The 14,126-nt window shown below is 37.4% G+C and overlaps 1 long non-coding RNA gene across 1 annotated transcript; it reads right to left on the minus strand.

Annotated features, from left to right (window-relative positions):
- Positions 1-2,914: 2,914 nt before the first annotated feature.
- Positions 2,915-10,219, minus strand: LOC104001652 (uncharacterized). The gene is made up of 3 exons (XR_673563.5): positions 9,935-10,219; positions 6,654-6,765; positions 2,915-3,361 (listed from the first exon to the last, which is right to left on the minus strand). It is a non-coding gene; the product is annotated as an uncharacterized LOC104001652 (long non-coding RNA).
- Between the last annotated feature and the right edge of the window lie 3,907 nt (positions 10,220-14,126).

Raw genomic sequence — 14,126 nt, forward strand, 5'->3', positions numbered from 1 at the left:
CCACAACCTCCAGCCAAATCATTGGCCCACCACTAAAGTATGCAGGTAAAAGGGTGGCCGATCAGAAGTCAGGCTAACAAATAAAAATAAATGCTTAAAAACTGAGTTAAGAATTAACTTCTTCATACTACAGGGGAGAGAGAGAGTCCACAGTTTAAAAACAGGCAAGTTACTTTAAAAAAAAAGGCCTTTAGAAAAATATATCACAATCCAGAGTTGCCACAATATATAATCTAAAATTTCAGTTAAAACAAAATAATTATGAGTCAAGGAAAGCATATTGTGATGCATGCATACACCAGAGGAAAAAATTATTAATAGAAACGGACTCTGAATGGGTCCAGATGTTGGACTTATATAAGACTTCAAAGCTGCTATTATAAATATATTCAAAGCATTAAAAGAAAATATGAGAAAAATGATTCAACATATAGGGAATCTGAACAGAGAAACAGAAACTGTATTTTTAAAAGATGAACATTTTAGAGTTAAGTAAAATAACGAAAGTGTAAGATTCACTAAATAGGCCTAACAAACAGATTTGAGATGGCAGAAGAAAGAATCAGTGAACTTGAAGATAGAGCAATAGAAATTATTCAATCCAAAGAGCAGAATTTAAAAATTTTGAGAAAAAAAGTGAAGAGGATCTGAGATCTGCGGGACATCAAAAATAATAATATAGACCAGGCATGGTGGCTCACACCTGTAATCCCAGCACTTTGGGAGGCTGAGGCAGGAGGATCACTTGAGGTTAGGAGTTCGAGACCAGCCTGACCAACATGGTGAAACCCCGTCTTTACTAAAAATACAAAAATTAGTCACATGTGGTGGTGTGCGCCTGTAATCCCAGCTACTTTGGAGGCTGAGGCAGGAGAATTGCTTGAACCCAGGAGGCGGAAGTTGCAGTGAGCTGAGATCTCACCACTGCACTCCAGCCTGGGTGACAGAGTCTCTGTCTCAAAAAACCAAGCAACCAACCAACCAACCAACCAACCAAACAACCAAACAACCAACCAACAAACAAACAATATACAGGTAGTGGAAGTCCCATAAAGGGAGTAATGAGGGAAAGTCTCAGAAAAAAATATTTGAAGAAATGATGGCCAAAAACTTCCTAACTTTGAAAAAAAAATTATAGATATGAGAAACACAACAAACTCCAAGAAGGAAAAATACAATGTGATTCACAGGTATATATGCCATAATTAAGCTATTGAAGGACAAAAAGGTAAACAGAAAGTGTTAAAAACAGTAAAAAAAAAACAATGACTTATGTACAGGGAAACCATTATACGGTTAATGTGGTTGAGTTCTCATGAGAAACATGAGAGGTAAGAAAGCCATGGCGTGACATAGTCAAAATGCTAAAAGAAGAAAAACCTGTAAACAAAGAATTCTATAGTCAGTGAAACTAGTCTCTTCTGAAATAAAGATAAAATAAAAAACATTTTTAGATAAACCAAAACTGAGAAAATTCATTGCTAGCAGACCTGTCCTACAACAAATACTAAAGGAAGACCTTCATGGAAAGAAATGACATAAGATGGTGACATAAATATACAGTAAGGAGTAAGAACATCAGAAATGGGAAATATGTGGGTAAATATAGGATGGATATATATATAATTGTTTTCTCTCTTATTCTTTTAACTTTAAAAAAATATTGTTTAAACCAATAACTATTACATTGTAGTTTTGGCTTTATAGCATATATGAAGTGTGATATGTCTGAGAATAATAGCACAAAGTAAGGAGGAGAAAATAAAACTCTACTGAAGCTAAGTTGATATATGTTACCAAAATTAAGTCGTATTAATCTGAAGTAGATTGGGGTAAGTCAAAGATGTATATGATAAACCATAGAATGACCACTAAGAAAATAACCCAAAATTATGCATGAAAATCTAACAGAAGAATTGTAATTATGTACTAAAAAATCTTTCCACAGAAGAAAGCAGTACATGAAGAAACAGGAACAAAAATGATGAACCATATTAAAAACAAATTAAACGATATCAATAATTACACTATAATTTAAAAAATCCATCTAAAAGCAAATCCATCCACCATATTAAATGGAAAAACAAATATGTCCACCCATAACAATAATCCCATTAAATGTAAATGGAACAGACACTGAAATCAGAGGGCAAACATGATTAGATTATATAAAAATAGCAAGACCTGACTATATCCTGTCTTTAAGAGACATACTTTAGATTCGAAGACATAAATACATTAAAAATAGAAGTACGAAGAAAGATATACCTTGCAAACAGTAACCATAAGAGAGTTTTAGAGGCTATATTTATATTGAAAGTTACCTAAATGACTCTGATGTGCAGTCAGAAATGAGAACACCTTGCTTTACCCACAATGGGACTGTAGAGCATCAGGGAAGGCTTCCAGGAAGTAATTGTTGAAAGATAAGTTGATATCAATCAGGTCAAGAAGGTGATGAGTTGAAGGTCATTTTGCCAAAAGGGAAGGATGCAGTGTGAGTGAGCATTAGGTCGTCAGGGAACTACAGTCTGGCATTGTTGCAAGGTTGAAGTGATAGGTTAGCAAAGGTGGAAGGTGATGCAGGAATGGAGTTGACAGGCGCCTGAAATGAGTGGTTTTACAAGTCATATACATAAGGCAAAAATTCTTTTATGTTGGCATATGAGGTTTTGAGTATAATCACTATGAAACAGGAAAAAGTGGGGGGAGAAAAGCAGACATAATCACAGTGATAGAGGGATAAGAGTACTTCAGAGAGAACAGGAAGGAGAGGAAGACAGTGAGCCAGTTGCCTAAGGCCTAGGACCCTTCTTAGTTTTTGTACATGTGCCAGTTTGCTGATTTGTGATGAATGTGGATGAGTTAATCTTATTTACCACACTTCATGTCAACAATAACATGCACAAAACTCTTATTTTTCCATAGAAATAGTGTATTTGCACAGAAAAAGTCCAGTCAGTTTTGCCTACGTACATTTCAAATCCAAGACCTCTGGAACTGGAAGTGGCACTCCTTGGAACTCTCAGGGTATAAAAACTTCCAAGGTTTGGGTCTTTACAATATAACTTATTTCACAGTGCATTGTTTATAGTGGTGATTCCTAAACTTTTGTGTTGAAAACGTAGGTAATAGGGTCCCATGTCCAGATCTGTATCTCTAGGGTGGGGTTCAAGATTCTGCATTTTAACCAGCTCCCAACATGATTTGGCAAAGGCGTTTGTTGGATTCCTCTCTGAGAAGTATATAGTTTCAGAACTTTCATCTTTGGCCTTTTTTTCTGTGTATAACATCATAGTCTTTTTACATATGGTGGAAACTCTTTTTTTATAATCATGACTCTGTTCTGAAATTCAATGACCTAAAATTGTCAGAAGGAAAGATGCAAAAACTAATTTAAATGTCAGCAGATCAACAAAATCTTCAATGTATTTAAATATTGGAAATGTTATCAAACAGAAATGAATGTTAGGCAACAAAATACAAAGCAGTTACTTGAGGAGCTGCCAAAACTATTTTCAGAGGTAAGAATTTGGATGACGCTATTCAATGCCAAATTCAATTTCCTCAGCTTGTGAGGAAATCTACATCTCACCAGCCTCCACGATGTTGTAGAAAGAGCAGGGGCTTTGGAATCTGACCTAAATTTGAATGCCAGACCAATTTTTCACAAGTGTGTTCCTTTGCATAAGTGTGCTACTTGGCCTTTTTGAGTTTTGTTTCTCTCACATACAATAGATGGGTAAGAATACAACTACACGCGGGTGTAGAGGAGATTCAATAAGGAAATGAAAATAAAGCATCAGGTACAAGAATGTACTTAGACACTGATTCCCTTTTATACATATTTGTAAGTACCCACATATGAAATTAAACTTGTAGCTGATAATGGAAAAGACACATTCTACAGCCCAGAGAATTAATTAGTAGATGATAAAATAGTACTGGTAGTCTAAGGATGCAACCCAGGATACTGACCTCTTTTATCTGTTTCTCAAGGGACTAGTTCTCCTTCCTCAATAGTCAAGGAGAAGGACAACACTCAGATCCTCCAGGTGTGTTTGGCATAAGGGTGATGGGGCATTGTCCTGTCTATCTCAGGGGTTCTCCAGTCCTGAGGGCTGGCCCAGGGACCCCTCCTTTAGTCCTAACCTGGCCTAATCACAGATCTGCATCCCTCCTACCCCTCAAACCTCTTCCTTTTAGACACCCTCACCCTCCCCGCCAGCAGATTTTGTTAAGAAAGACTTTGTTAATGGGTGGGCACTGTGGCTCATGCCTGTAATCCTTGGACTTTGGGAGGCTGAGGCAGGCAGATCATTTGAGGTTAGGAGTTTGAAGCCAGCCTGGCCAACATGGTGAAACCCTGTCCCTACTGAAAAAAAAAAAAAAAAAATTAGCCAGGCATGGTGGTGGGTGCCTGTAATCCCAGCTACTCGGGAGGCTGAGGCAGGAAATTGCTTGAATCCAGGAGGCAGAAGTTGCAGTGAGCCAAGATCAAACCACTGCACCCCAGCCTGGGCAACAGAGTGAGAATCCATCTCAAAATAAATAAATAAATAAATAAATAAATAATAAATAAGAAAGACTGTTAATTACATAGGAGAATTGTTAAAGCACATAGGAGAATTGACAAAAGAAAATGAATCGTGAGGCTGACATTTTAAATACGGGCATAGTAGACATTCTAATAAATTTTCTCTCAGTAATAAAATATTTGGCCTACACGAGTTCTGAAAAGGTTCAACAGCCTAAGAAAACACAATAAGCTGCAAACGTAATTATGTAGGTGTCCACTCTGAGACTAGTGTTTAGATTACATTTCAACTTTTCAGGGAAAAAGAGTTGGATAACAATGTTTAAAGTAGAAAGTTCTATATCTTTTAATAAATTCAGATTTCAAGGTGAAACTGAGCATATTCTTTGCTAAACAAAGAAACTGGTTTGGCTGTGGCTCTCGAGCAGCTCCGGAGGCACAGGAAGAGGAGAAAAGGTGATTCATAAGAGGAGATAGACTAACAGCAGGTGCTGTTAATTCATTTTGAGTCTCACAAACGTGTTTTTTTTGTTTGTTTTGAAATTGATATAAAATGTGAATTTACTACTTATTTTTGCATATTGCAAATCTAAAATTTGGATTTTTTATTGTAGAGAAAACAGCAAGTATATATAGCCCTTTTAAATAACAACAGGCTAGGCAATATTGGCTAATTTATATATCTAAAGGCTCAATTCTGAAGTGTAACACAATTGTTTTCAGTAGGAAAGATTTCAAAAGAAAAGAGGCATATAAACCATCTTTTTTCCTTTTCATTTATTACTGGATTCTGAGAAATGGAGACAAATTTAGGCAAACAAATTTTGAAAAAGTTCTTTTTGGAGTGAAGAATATTACCAATCAAGACATACTAGACAGACAATGATTTTAGAAAATTTTAGTTTTAAAAATTTTACCTAGCTTGTGTGATGTCTTTATTACATGATTATTACAAGATTCTATGAGTGTATGAATTGGGGTGTCAGTGATGTATGTGTATAAATCTATCTGTGTATTGGGTCAGCACAAATATCTGTGATAGGAAGATACAATTCCTTGCAATGAGTATCTTTCAAGTGTGATTTTGGTTGAAATAATATTGTTGGGGAAATTATCTTTTCGATATAAACTGCCTAAGATTATAAGAAGATTCTGTATATAGATGTGGTGTTTGAAATGCCTAAAATAGTAAAGATAGGTTGATAATAATATATTTTTTTCATTTAACAGAAAGACCTTAGAACAAAATTAAAGCTGCATGTCTGGTAGCCTATAGTTACCTGTATTTTTCTTAAAACAACTCTGATGACTTAGCATTCAAAAGACCTTTTTGCACGACAATTCTATCAGGAAAGATCTGGGAGGAAAAAAATTACCAAACAAAAACGGTGATGGAGCAAACGTAACTGTTTGTATCTTATGGCAGCGTCTTGAAGAATAAAAGCTATTTTACCTTGCTTTTTTGTAGAGGTATGAATTCCAGATACTTATTTTATATATAAGGATAGTACCAAATATATGAATTTTAAATTTAAATAAAAGAAATGTCCGTTTTACATCAAGGAATTAAGTGTTGACTCTCCATCCTACCCCTAGAATGGAGAATATTGTATTTCTTTTCTAAAATAAAGAGCAGATACAGGGAGTAGGAATAGCTTTCATAGCTTGTTCCCTACAAAATTTGAAGCTGCGAACTTTGCCATTTTTTAGTGTTCAGCTCAAGTTAAGTATACCATAGAAAAATTTGAAGATGCCGAATCATAAATAATAGACACAGTTACAAAGCTGCTGGAAATTTCATAAAATTGCCAGTTTGAGCTTCAGTGAGCCACCAGGTCAGAAGCAAGTTCCCACTGCTCCATTCTCTGAGGCAAGCAATTGCGTGCAGCCTTGCATGAACTCCAAAGCCTGTGTAAAATGTGTCTTTTCTCTATATTCATAACTAAGACCTTAGCACCAAGCACTGGGTGAAATGTTTTTTTTTTTCTCTGTCCTCATAATTAAGACAGAACCCCACTGGCGTCTTTCCAGGTTTAGAAAAATGAACTTGTCCATTTTTGTGATAAAATTAATATCACAGACATATAACCTTAAAATTAAGGCTAGGAATACACACCTTGTTCCGTTGTACGAATATCTCTTCATATTCCATTTCCGCTTCATATACCTTCTCTAGAGTGGGCAAATCACTTCAACAATTGCAGTAGGCTTCAGGAAACCAAGCCATTCTATGAAATATACAGAAGGGTCACAGAAACAGATCTCCCACCTGTTTAATGTTTCCAAAGAAAGGAGGAATCAAGACCCCTGTTAAATACTCTTCGTTTTTACTTTCTTTCTTCATTTCCCTCCTTTCCTTCTTCTCTCCCTCCTTCCATAATCTGCTAATTTGCTCCACAACATTTAATTATAATTAAAAAAAGAAAAATAATGTCACCACAAGTATCAGAGAAATTTCCTATAAACTAAGAATTTTCTAGTTGTTACTTAGAGTTCCTCATGCAAGATATTTAAATTAGGAATCTAAAGGGAAAGAGCAGAAGCATTTTCTATACTCAGAGACTGAGGAGTTATAAGCATTTTAAATATATTTTGATCATATTTATTAAGGATCAGAAGGCTTTTGAGAGCTAGTTTTAAAAAACCCTCTAAGTTCTAATATAACCACCAAAGACATTTTAATTTGAAAGAACAAACAGGATTATGAGAATAGGTAACTTTTTCCTCAAGGAGCTATAAATGCAAGTCATTAGTAAAGTTCATTCGCTCCATCGGAATTCATTTCTTATAAGGTCTGCTGGATAATTATTCTTTCTAAACACGACAACAAAAACTGAACAGATGTTTAGGTAGATAACAAGTTTGATGGATAAGATATAATGAATCTGTTCTTTTCATTGTTTTTAATAAAAAAGAAATATCTGATGGTAAGATTTCTTCAAGGTTCTTAATAGAAATATGTTTCCTAGATTAAAGAAGAAGAAAAAAAGCTGGTATAGAACTTGATGTGATACTAGGATAATGAAAAATGTATCACTTAACAAGGTTTGCATTATTCAGAGTTATGCCCATGCAAGTGTGTGCTCTAATCCCCAGCCAATACGTTGCTTGGTAACCAGCTACCTGCACACCTGCTCTGTAGCTATAAGAGACAGTGCATGTATGGTTATTGGCCATATTTAGTACTGAAGAAAGAGATAAAAATCTAACAAATATTAATATTTTATACAAAGATGTATCTTTTACCTTATTATTGTAGTCACTGTTTAGCCAAAGGTTTTTTATTTTCTAAAAAGAGTTACTGTTTCCCATCACACCATCACCTCCTGAGTAGCAAGAGAAAATACTTAAATTCCTTTCAGAGCATCTGTAATCAACTCTGTTTGCCGCAGACAACAGATGCTACCATTAGGAGGGATTTTGCACTTAGGAGAGAGGGAAGGCTGAATGGAGAATTTCCGTTTATAAAAGATTCCCACAGTGGAGGCAGAATCATTCTAGAATCGGTCTGACCATAAGAGTCTGTCTACTTGAAGGCTTGATTAATGCAGCCCTAGAAATATCAGTCATTGTGATTAGCCTATGGTGTAGCCAGATTGTTCCTGATTATCTCCCTCTCAAGTTATGGTAAAGAACAATTTTTCCATTGATTGTATGGCAGTGACATGGTGGGGCAGCCAGAAGAGGCAAGCTTTGGGACCAACACATGAAGCCTTGTATTGTTTTTCTCCTATTAGAAGGCTGATTGCACACTATGCACTGGAGCCTCGGGGCTGCTAGAAAAGGGTGCCCCAAGGGCCTTGAAGTCATTTTCTCTAACTCCTGGTAGTATCACAGCATTTTTTAAAAAAAGAGTTAGAAAGTATCTTTAGAGATCATTTAGTTCATTGGTTCTTAGCTCTCCCTACACATTAAAATCACCCAGGGAGCTTTTAAAACATACTGGTGCCTGGACCCCAGCTCCAGAAGATTCTGATGCTAGGTCTAGGGTGAGATTCACGCTAAAAAAGTCAAGAGGTAGAACAAAGCCAGGTATGTTATTCTAATTGATGGTCTCTCACTTAAGGGGGAACATCAACATTGGGGAAGAGTCATTCCTTTTCCATTAGTTACCATATTTTTATTCTATTAGTTTTAATGAACGATTTTGTTCATTAAGCTAGAGCGGGGCTCTCCCAGTGCTCAGAAGCAAAGCAGCAGCCTGTTGGATCAGCCTGCTCTCACCTCCCTGCTTCCCTTGCTTCTTGGGAAATCATCCTGGAGCCACAGGTGGGCAATGAAGATTTTGCTCTGAGAAGGCTCTAACATGGATCAGACAAGTTCCTTAGAATTAACTCCTAGGCCACTTGGTTTTCAAGGCCATCTATTCGCCCTTGGTCTATTTTCTATCGCAGATGATGATGGCACATAGCCCATGTCCTGCTGTGGGATTAAAGGACAGCATTACCATACTTCAAAACCAAAATACCAACATTATAAAGATGCAACCAAAGTGAATATCAATTCCCTATGAGATGTCTAGGGAGAAATGAAAATCTAAAGCCTTAATAAATCCAGATGAATTCAAGTCCAAAATCGTATTTTCTTGCTACAGTGATTTGAAAGTCCAAGGAAATTAAAATCAATATTTCATCCTCCTCAGTTTGTTATTTTGATTAGTTTTAGTGAGAGATGTTCTGGATTCTGAATACATTGGGAATTTTCCAGAGACTATAGTCCAGGTAGAATCTAAGTAGAACTGGGGAGTTCTTCTGTCCCTCAGCAGTTGTCTTGATACAATTCCAAGTCTCCATGAATACCTCTTGTAAAGAATCTTGAGTGAATAGGGCATTAAAGATCATTGGTTAGAAAATAAGCCATCCCTTGGCCTTTGAACTGTTACTCCCTATCCCTGGTAAAATTGTGTTCCCAGAACACAGTATTTTACTTAAGAGTTGTCACAAGCTAGAGATACAATGGTAACTGCGTGGAGTCCCAAAAGAGGAAGAGTTCAGTTGCACCAGGAAGCCAGTCAGTTGATATCAGTTGTCCAAAACATATGACCTGTGACCTTAAATGCAATTGCAATGTGAGCAATATTCCAGCAAGAAGTCATCTAATTTGGGCACTGGGAACTTAGCATACCTGAGAGAAAACATTTCCTATACACCCATCTCCTTCCTTTGACATGGTATTTGAGACATTGGTGACCCCGGAGAAGAATAAAAATGTGCAATGGAGACAGCTCCTATCATTGGGTCTTAATAGAGCTGTATTTTTTCTCTTTGTTATCCCATACATTTGAAACTCTTTAAATTTATTTTCCCCTTTTGTATTTTCCCCTTTTAAATGCAATTACAGTGGGAAAAATATTCTAGTTAGCAGTTGGCTAATCTGGGCACTAGAAACTTAGCATACCTGGAAAACATACCCCTATATACACCCAGACTTCCATGGGGCTCTTCTGTATATATGGAGCTTAGCTGCTTCGCAGTTTAAAAGGCGCAGTTAAAAAAAAATCATTCCTCTTTCTGCCCCACCCCTCTATGGTCTGTTCCTCTCTTGTGATGAGGCTGGGCCTTTGCAGGGTTCTGTATATGCCATTCTGCCTCTTGTTTGTGGAATAAGCCACAAGAAGCAAAGATCAGTCAAGGGGAAAACTGCATATGGCCTCTTGTCCTGCTAGGCAGTTAAAAACCAACTGCCTAACTGTCAAAACCTGCCACATGGAACATCTAAGCTTCTCTACTCACCAGACGGCCTCAAATCATGGGGACCACCAAAGGCTTGGGACTTATGTATCCTCAATTGTCAGCATTTTGTCTCATTTCTCAATATTCCTGGTTCATACATCAGTTGTGGGGACTGAGGGGGATGGCATTGAGTTTATTTTCTAAAATCGTAAGGCTCCTTGCTGTGTTGAAATGCAGAGTAGAAAATGTGCTTTCTGAGGGCAACTTGCCACCAAGAGAGAAGAAAGAGGAATGTCTTTTTTTTTTTTCCTGCCAAATTCACCATCATATAAAATGCTATACCTGGAAGGGTGTGGAAGTAGGAGGACAGAAATAAGCCAGAAATTTTATATTAATTGATGTCCTTTCACATTTAGGGAAACATCTGGAGTGGGAAAGAGATGTTCCCTTCTTAATAGTTGATGCTTCTCACTCACCTGTCTTATACCTGTTCTATATCCAATATCCAAGTCTTCCTTTTTTTCCACTTCCTAAAAATCTGTACATCTATCCCTTTTGCTCTACCCACAATGCTACTGCCCAAGTCAGGCCTGTGCTTTCTCTTTTACTAAGAATTGCATTCTCCTCATTATGGGGATTCTGGCCTTTGTGCTCTGCCCTCCTCCTGCTGCCCCTGCCGCAACACACAAACAAGTAAAACTGAAATCTTTATCTTTTAGAGCACCACAGTCATCATTTTATTGTATATATCAGATGGTGTTATTCAGTATCCATGCTCAGTATTCATCAGTAGCTTCCCATTGCCTAAAAGATATTTTTCAGCTCCTGTGTTTGGTCTGCAAGATCCTTCATAATTTGAAAGGTGGTTAAACGTGTGGATTCCAGAGATGAAGATGTTGCTTCAAAGCCATTGAGTAGCTATGAGACTTTGAACTAGTAACTCGACTTCTTTGTGCCTCACTTTCCTCATCTGTGAAATTGGGGTGATAATAATAGTACTTATTTTAAAAGGTTTTTTGGGAGATCAAATAATCTGTGTGAAATACCTCTCATTGTACCTGGTACATTAAAAGTGCTCAATGATGAATCATTATTTTAATGTGTCCTCTGCTCACTTATCGAGCCCCATGTTCCATGGAATCCCCCATATTGTAGGGTCTACTCCCAGCTAATTGCTCTTTGACCCTGACCCATTTTTTCAGGTTGTTGTATCTTTCATCCACACTAGTCTTTCTGTTGGAATGCCTTTGCCAATTTTGACTGCCTGGCAAACTCTTATTCATCCTTCAATTCTCAGGTAAACTGCTTGGTCCTTGGTGGACTTATGTGTTGATTCTCTTGGGCTCTCATTAATAAAGCTAATACCCCTGTTCTCCTAAGACTGTGCACTTCTGAGGCCAAGGATTGGGTCTTTCTGTTTATGTTGCTATGCCTCACACAGCAATAGCCACATGGAAGCTGCTCAGAAATGTTTATTGAAAGATTGGCCATCCAAATGCAAATGAGAAGGTTCTTTTTCAGGGGAAAATTTCAGGTTGTTAAAGCTTTGCAAATCTGGTATTTTATGGAGAACTGGCCCTTCATCCTATCATCTGATGCAATTCAGTGGAAACTTTAAATGAAAAAAGAATCTTAGGATACAGAAAGGTAATTGCTATTTTTTACTTCAAACTGCTTTTTAAAGTCTAAATTCAGAATTAATAGAGAATTTTTTACCTGTACTAATATATGGTAGGGGTGCAAGGAAGGGGAGGACAATTCACATCTAACTTTTTGGCTACCTTCTTTGTTGAAATAACTTTTTTAAAACTAGTGATACAGTTGATGCAATCTCTTTTCAATGAAGTGCAGTGCTGCCCTAAGTAAGTTGGTTAGTCTCAAGGCAAACAATTCGTGTATACTGATCATCAGAGATTTTTTTTTTTTAACTTCTTAAAAGGTCAATTGGTTTATTTTCATGTATTTAGCAACAGTTTACAAAGCAATCTTTTAGAGCTGTCATTGTATTAATTTTCATGGTTTTAGTAATTGTGAATTTTATATTTCCTTGGGAAGCAATTAATACATTTAGGAAACTCTCCTGGGTTTCATAAACACTTCCAATTAAAATGCATTGATTTGGCAGTGGTTTCTCCTTGGTTTTCATTTACAAAGACTTGAAAGCAATTTGGGTGGCTTTCTGTAACCTGAATGTTAGCAAAAATGGGACAACTGAAGATAGTACTTCTTATTCCCTTCGAAGTTAATTAGTTCCATAGGTATTATTAGCCTGTAAGCACCTGGAGGGCAAGGGTAATGTCTTATTCATTATAATCTCTCACCCAGGGTCTAGCTGAGTCCCTGCATATATAAAGGACACAGACTGGTGTCCCAGCAGGAAGTTTGCATAATTGGAGAAGCTTTGCCATGGCCAGTGTGGAGCCTAGGAGGTGAATCAGCAAAGGGCTTGGGGCAGGAGCCTAGAAAGTGTGGGAAACAGGGCAAAAGCAACCTCTCAGAGGCACCTGAGCTGAGTCAAAAATGGAAATATAGTAGAGGAGCCCTTCCTAGGAAGCCCAGGAAAGGGGAGGAGGATCCAATCAGGAGACTTCTGGATGTAGTGCAATTCCCTGAATACATTTGAGGTTGAGGTTGCCTGGAGAATAGGGCTGAATAGATGTTTGCAGAAACTTGGGAAAGATGCCAAAGTCTGGAGATAGGAGTTGTGGTGAAGAGTGTTTGTGATGCTTTCTCACTTTGGTGTGTGTGAGGGTGCACAATGTGTTGTTATGTGGGGTTGTATGCATGTGGCTCTTTATCAAGAACTAGGCCACTATTGGAGCAAGGGATTGGATTTTTCCCAGAGGCTAATTCTAAAGTGTAAGGATCAATAGTTGTTTTGACATTGTGATGCTGACTGCCACTTTTTTGTTAAAGAGCACAAAAGACAAAAAGTGGGTAGGAAAAAATCTAGATTTTCTTTTGCGATACCATCATAAATCTCCTATTAAGGAATCTTCTAGCCCAACCTTATTTCAGAGCTGAAGCAGCTAAGGACAGTTAGATTGTATGACTTGCTCCATTAGTGGCAGAGATGAGACTAGACATTGGCATCCTTTAGTCTAAGAATCAGTCACTCAACACAGATTTATTGAGAACCTCCTAGATGCCAGGTCCTCATGGAGCTTACATTCCATGTGAAGAAGACAGACAATAAAGATGAATGAGAAAATTATGCCGTGTATCATAAATATGTTGTATCATATCGTATTACATACAATGTGGAAAATGCTGTGAAGAAAAAGCAAGGCATTTAAAATGGGGTGATCAGGGAAGGTCTCAGTAAGAAGATGGTATTTGCACAAAAAATGAGGTAAGGGAATGAACCATGATGATATATGGGGGAGAACATTCTAGGCTGAGGGAATAGGAAGTATAATGAAGGCCCTGGGATTGGGAGGCAATGCTTGGTGTGTTTGAGGAATGACAGGGAGATGGTGTGGCCGGAGTGATGAGCAGAGTAGTAGAAGGTGAGATCAGATAATATGAAGGAGGGGGTGCAGATCAGAGAGAATGGTGTAGGCCACGTAGGGCTTTCTCTTTGAGGTGGGAACCATAGGAAAGTTTTGAGCTACTTTATCTGTTTTAGATTTTAAGAGGATTATCCTGGCTGTTGGGCTGAAAATAAACTGAAAAGGGAAAAAGGAAAAGGGTAGAAGCACTGTGGCAGATGGGGAGGTCATTACACTAATCCAGGAGCAGAATGACAGAAGCTTGTGGCCTGGGGGGTAGCAGCAAAGGTGGAGAGGTGATAAGATAATGATGATTACAACATTGACCTTGGTCTAGTTTATTTCAATTATCAAACAATTTTAAGTATTTATTACAGGCTGAGTATCCCTAATCTGAAAATTTTAAATAAGAAATGCTTCAATGAG

Source organism: Pan troglodytes, chromosome 10, assembly GCF_028858775.2.
Source record: "Pan troglodytes isolate AG18354 chromosome 10, NHGRI_mPanTro3-v2.0_pri, whole genome shotgun sequence".
NCBI classification, from domain to species: Eukaryota; Metazoa; Chordata; class Mammalia; order Primates; family Hominidae; genus Pan; species Pan troglodytes.